General features: G+C 38.0%; 1 protein-coding gene across 2 annotated transcripts in view; it reads right to left on the bottom strand.

The window, feature by feature from the left end:
* usta (uronyl 2-sulfotransferase a) overlaps positions 1-6,000 on the bottom strand; it is a 91,273-nt gene that overhangs the window by 15,419 nt on the left and 69,854 nt on the right. The gene's annotated exons all lie outside the window — the stretch shown is intronic.

The raw sequence follows: 6,000 nt of genomic DNA on the forward strand, positions 1-6,000 counted from the left end.
AGGAAGCTCGTGTTAGTCTTCACCCTGTTGTATGACGGAGAAGCACTGGCTGCTGGGTCTGACCTGTCTGCTGAAGAAACTAAGAAGAAAATAGGGAAATAAAACAGAACCAGAGTTCTCACTCCCCATTTAAACACAAGCCTCATCATCATCTCTTGCTTCAACTGATCGCAGCAGGGAAATAATTGCTGATTCATTCATTCATTCATTCATTCAGTCAATCAGATCTGTTGCTTAAATCTCTTGTTAATAATCACTTTTTATTAGGTCATTTATCTTATATAAATATTATATATATATATATATATATATATATATATATATATATATATATATAAAATAACTAATAAGCAATAGTGATTGCTTCCACTATCCAATTAGAGATGTGTTGCTTTGACACAGCATCACCCCTACTGTCACCGCCAAAGCAGACCAGCAGCTGCTCCGACTTACGCCACTGGCAGTAGCGGTGGATGTAAGTACAGAGAGCCCTTACTGGACACAACAGGTGCATTTTTTCTTGTTCCGGTGTGGGGAATGGAGGAGGGCAGAAAGCCTGCAACACCACAGGGTAGACAGACGATGTAGGTACCTTAGGAATATAATCCGGCATAGGATACAGGAAGGCCTTGGCTAATCCAGGGGCAAAGTCAAGGCAGGAAGGGGCAACAGAGAGAGCTTGTAGATCTCCTCCTCACTTGAGAGATGTCAGGGCCAGCAGAAGAGCTACCTTTAGAGTCAGAAGCTTCTCAGAGGCTGACTCTAAGGGCTCAAATGTGGCCCCTGACAGACCTTCCAAGACCACAGAAAGGTCCCAGGAAGGTATGCGCGGCCTGCAGATGGGCCTCAGCTGCCTGACACCACGCATGAACCTCAACGTTAGAGGATGTTGCCCCACAGAGGCTCCAACAACAGGGGCGTGGCTGGCCGAAATGACGGCCACGTAAAACAGAAGCCTGATATTTTGTCATGCACTTCTGGAAGAAAGGGAAGTTTTCTACAGTGTGAGGGATTTACTTTCACTGGGGAGAAAAAGGCTCATGCAGCCTTAGTAATCCCTTCATGAAGCTCTTTATATGCTGCTCTCAGTTTTTAGCACATCCTTCTGGCTCCTCGGAATCAGAGAGGAATTATTACTATTATTTTTGTGAGTGTGGTTTTTTTTCTTTTTTCTCTTTTTTTCCTTTTGGCTTTCCATAGCGGAAGGAGGGGTCACGACGCAAGCTCCAAAATCCAGATCCGTAAGAGATCCCCCGAACCTGAGACGGCTAGCTGCCTCGGCAGCGGCCGGCCCAGATCTGCAAGGCTCTGAAACCCAACTCACTTCGGCTTCCAAGAGCGCGAGTCACGAGCGGAGCTGCTAATGTAGGCATTACCATGCGCAGCCTCTTGAGGCTGTCATCACATGCTACAAACCTAGACACTTCACCCAGAAAGTGTGCACTATTCCCCGTGATGAAACGGGAGCAAGCCGTAGCACACTTCCTGAATTCTCTCACTCGTATTTTTCTATCTCACTCATTCCTTTTTTTTCTTATCTTTTTTTTTAAAGGGATAGAAAAATTCTGAGATTTTTGAGAAAAGATAGCGAGGAAATGAAGTGGCTTTTTGTTTCTTTACACAAACAACTGACATGCAGTCTTTCGCTGAAGATATTAAGGCTGATGGCACTGTTCTTAGGTGCCATATTTATATCACATGAAGTGCTTAAGTGCCGTGTCACCTGATCATGGCATGCCTATAAATAGGCATGATTTAACACAAGCTTCAGATGCCGGTCGCGTGCAAGAGGCACTCCCATAGTGTTATGCTAAATGCAGTGTCAAACAAAGGGAATGCAAAAGGAACCCAACAGGTTTTCACACAAAGGCTGTCACGAAACAACAGAAGATAAGATGAAAGTCAAAAAATATGAGAGAAGGTCTATCCAAAGCTGTTCTCATGCTGTTTTATCCAACTGAAGGAATACCGTAAAAGCATTTTACACATAAATGTTTTTTATAAGCAAGTTTTCAGTAAACAGGTTTAAATTTATTTACTATATATATATATATATATATATATATATATATATATATATATATATATATATATATATATATATATATATATATATAAAATCAGATAATCAGATAATCAGATAATCAGACAGTAGATGCAGTAGAGGTCCGTAGACATCTGTACAGATTAGGCTGTGAAAATACTGCAGTATTTCAAGTTGTTACTATAAACCCAAGTGACAACAAAGGAAATCTTTTTTTTCTTTCTTTCTCTTTCTAGAGCATACTTTAATAACTTCACACGCATGCACAAAAATCAACAGCAGAACCTAATTACCTGACATACTCAAATTTCATTTGAATACTCAGATTTTTCTTACAATGAACCTATGGGTAAATCTTCATTTGCATATAATTAAAGTCTTAAATGTGGCGTGTGTGTGTAACCATTAGAAAGTGGGGAATTCCAGTCCAGACATGCACCAATTACAATAATTAAATCCCATACAAATACACATCATAAGTCAGATCTCATCATACTGTTGCATCTAAGAATTTATTTCATGCAGACTCTTTGACTTTGCGCAGACATCTAAATCAACCCGACAGAGCTTTAAACGTTCATATAAGACTGTGAGGGAAAATAATGAGGGTTTCAGGAGAAACTATGCACAATTTAAGTACATAAAATTATAGAACTCTAAATCACTGGCCGTGTTTTTATTAGCGTGTTTGGATCAGCTATTGTCAAATAGCGGCCATCAGTAACTCTGGGTTATTATGTCGACGCTGTATGCATGATATATGGACTTCCTGTTTACAATTACATAATGCCAAAGCTTTCATAAATTGGTTTATTAAACCAGCACCAGCTCTGTCCAGTATTAGTGGACAAATGGTGGATCTTGTAATGAAATGTGAACACACAGAGCTTCAACATTAGTACACTGCCAATGTGTTTTTTCAAAAAGTTTTGCAGATGAGGAAAAAAAAGAGAAAACTTGGCTATATTTCAGCTATGTAGATCTGGAATGTCTCTGAATGTCGTTATCACATAAAGTTGAGGACAAACATTGACATAAACCCAGGATAAAGGCATTTCACAACTACACACATTTCATGTTACTATACATTTCCTGTGTCAAGCCATTTAGGGCACCTACTGTATTTCCATAAAAGGTCATTTCAGAATATTAACTAAGACAGGCTAATTCCTTGCACAACAGCATTTCAGGCCATGGCGATGTAAGACTCTCTTAATGGTGGATGTAAATATTTGGTACAACTTTGGTTATCTAGACTACCAGTCAAAAATGTGTGCCCTCATAGTTTTCTACTAATTTAGAATAATAATGACGACATTAACACCATGAAATAACACATATTAACAGTGACAAAGAAAAGTGTTAAAGAAATCAAAGCAATTGTATATGTTACGTTTTTAACAGTATTCCTGATGAAGATTTACGCACTATTGCTATCGTTTCATTAGGAACCACATGGGAGGAACTTTCATAACGTTCCCAAACGGGCCGAGCACTTCTAAGTTCTAAACGAAAGAAACGTTTTATTTTAAGCAAAAATACTTATAAAAATATGATTAGAAAACAAAATTAGAAGAAGCAGCCTTTTTTGTCCCATATACATTACAGCACAGTGAAATAATTTTTTTTCTCTCACATATACCAGCTTCTTAGGAAGTTGGGATCAGAGCGCCGGGTCAGCCACTATACGGCACCCCTGGAGCAGGGAGGGTTAAGGGACTTGCTCAAGAGCCTAACAGTGGCAGCTTGGTGGTGCTGGGGATTGAACCCCCAAACCTTCTGAACTTTCAGCAGCATAAGCAGACATTTAACCCATGACCTGTTATTGTAGAACTATTCTCCAGATATAATACAATCCACATTTCCATAAACTACATTAGCTGAAGTCTTTTACAAATATTCATAGTAAAGCATTGTAATTGCAATTTATTTCCACAATTCCTATGGCAATTTCTGAAGAAAGAATATGTTTAACTATAGCCTCTTTTCTTCTACATTATATAACTATGTTAGAGGGTAAACACTCTACGACTCAAAAGGCGCTCTATGACTCGTTAAGAGAGGTTCTCATATGAAATAAAAGAACCCTTGCGACATTCCCCAGTCTTACTCAAGACTTAAATTAATGAACTGCTGATGTTGATTTGTTTTTGCACAAGACCAGACTTCATCTGTAGCCAAGAACCAATCTGGGCCCAGAGCTACATTCTTATAATTAAACAGCACGCCAAGTCTTTATGTAATCAGCAACAACTTTTCTGTTGAGTGTTTTACATTTGTATATAGAAACCACATAACAGCAGTTACCATGCTACAGTACAAACTGTTGTTTGCCTTATGCTCACATGAAGCTAAAGGAATCCGTTCGCTCTTTCATGACTTCAGCCAGCGAGGAATTCATGTAAAAAAATATACTATACAGACATTTCTAAAAAGTGTTTGACACTTGTGGCTGCTGACAGAAGATCTCATTCATATCTGTTGTAGATTTATGAGCCAATGATATGTGTTGAAGTAGAAAAGTGAAAAACATACTGACTAAACAATGCTGTTTTACATGATACAGTACATGAGTCAACATTAAAGATATTTTTCCAGGTCAAGACTCAGGACGTTCTAAAAACGCTGAGCTCCTTCATCTAATAAAATACCACAACAAAAAAGAACATCCGTTCAAGAGCCATTTGGACAGAAAAAAGCTTGAAAAAGAGAATAAAAAGAAGAAGTTCTGAAATACTCACAAAACTGGAATAAATACACACACTCACTCTCTCTGTCTCTCTCTCAAGGAAAAAATATACAGTACTGTGCAAGTCTTAGGCACATGCAGACATGCTGTAGAGCAAAGATGCCTTCAAAAATAACGAAATTAAATGTTTCTCCATTTTAAAAATACTATAAAGGACAGTGAACAGAAATAAATCAAACAAAGGCAATATTTGGTGTGATGACCCTTTGCTTTAAAAATAATTGTCTCAGGTAGAATTAGTGCGGTTTTATAAGGAAATGAGCTGTAAGTTTTATGGAGCGTCTTGCAGAACCAGACACGGTTCTTCTGGAGACTTTGACTGTCGCATCACTTCTTATTTTTGCAGCAAAACCCATCAGCCTTCATTGTGTTTTTGTCTGAAAAGTGTCTCTTACCACTTAACATGCTGCTTTCTTTACTGACATACAAACATTTATTCGGTAACATTTAAGTTTGTGCTAGAAAACTAATGTTTGGGAATCTCCAATGTGTTTTGTACTGACTCGATAATGTAGAAGTCATAAAACAAAACAAATCTATAACAAAGTTTGTGCTAAAAAAAACAGGGTGCCTAAAACTTTTGCATATACATATACATTTATACATATTATATATAAAATAAGGCTCAATTTTTGACATCTACATCATCTTATTGTATTTGCTGTTTTAAAAAAAGGGTGTAAAGTGGATTATTTTTCACTTTTGTGGAACCAAGAACAACAGAATCATCACTGATCATAAAGTTCATGTAGCATATCATCGATAGTCATGTCAAGTGATTACACAGCTGATAAAATCCCAGGGGCATGGTGGCTTGGGTTTGCCTCTCACCTCCAGGGCTGGGGGTTTGATTCCCGCCTCCTCCGGGAGTTTGTATGTTCTCCCCGTGCTTCAGGGGTAACCTTTTTTGTTATCACATTGATCACATCGCAGTAATCATGTCCAAAAAATCATACTTTTGTGATGATAATGTGAGCACAAAGATACAGCATTGGAATCTGGACATGAATACTGTACATTGAATATATCTGATGTTTTTTCTGGCCTGTATCTTGTCTCTAAGGGTTAGAATATTCCAGTATGTTGTATTTGATTGGTATTTGGATGAAGAAGTCTCCTTATTGAATTTGTGTCATAATATTCGTGCAGATTCACAAAGCCAGGTAAAGAAATGTGGAAGAATTTTTTTAAGGTTTTGTCTGAGGTC

The sequence above is a fragment of the Ictalurus punctatus genome, chromosome 2 (genome assembly GCF_001660625.3).
Source record: "Ictalurus punctatus breed USDA103 chromosome 2, Coco_2.0, whole genome shotgun sequence".
NCBI classification, from domain to species: Eukaryota; Metazoa; Chordata; class Actinopteri; order Siluriformes; family Ictaluridae; genus Ictalurus; species Ictalurus punctatus.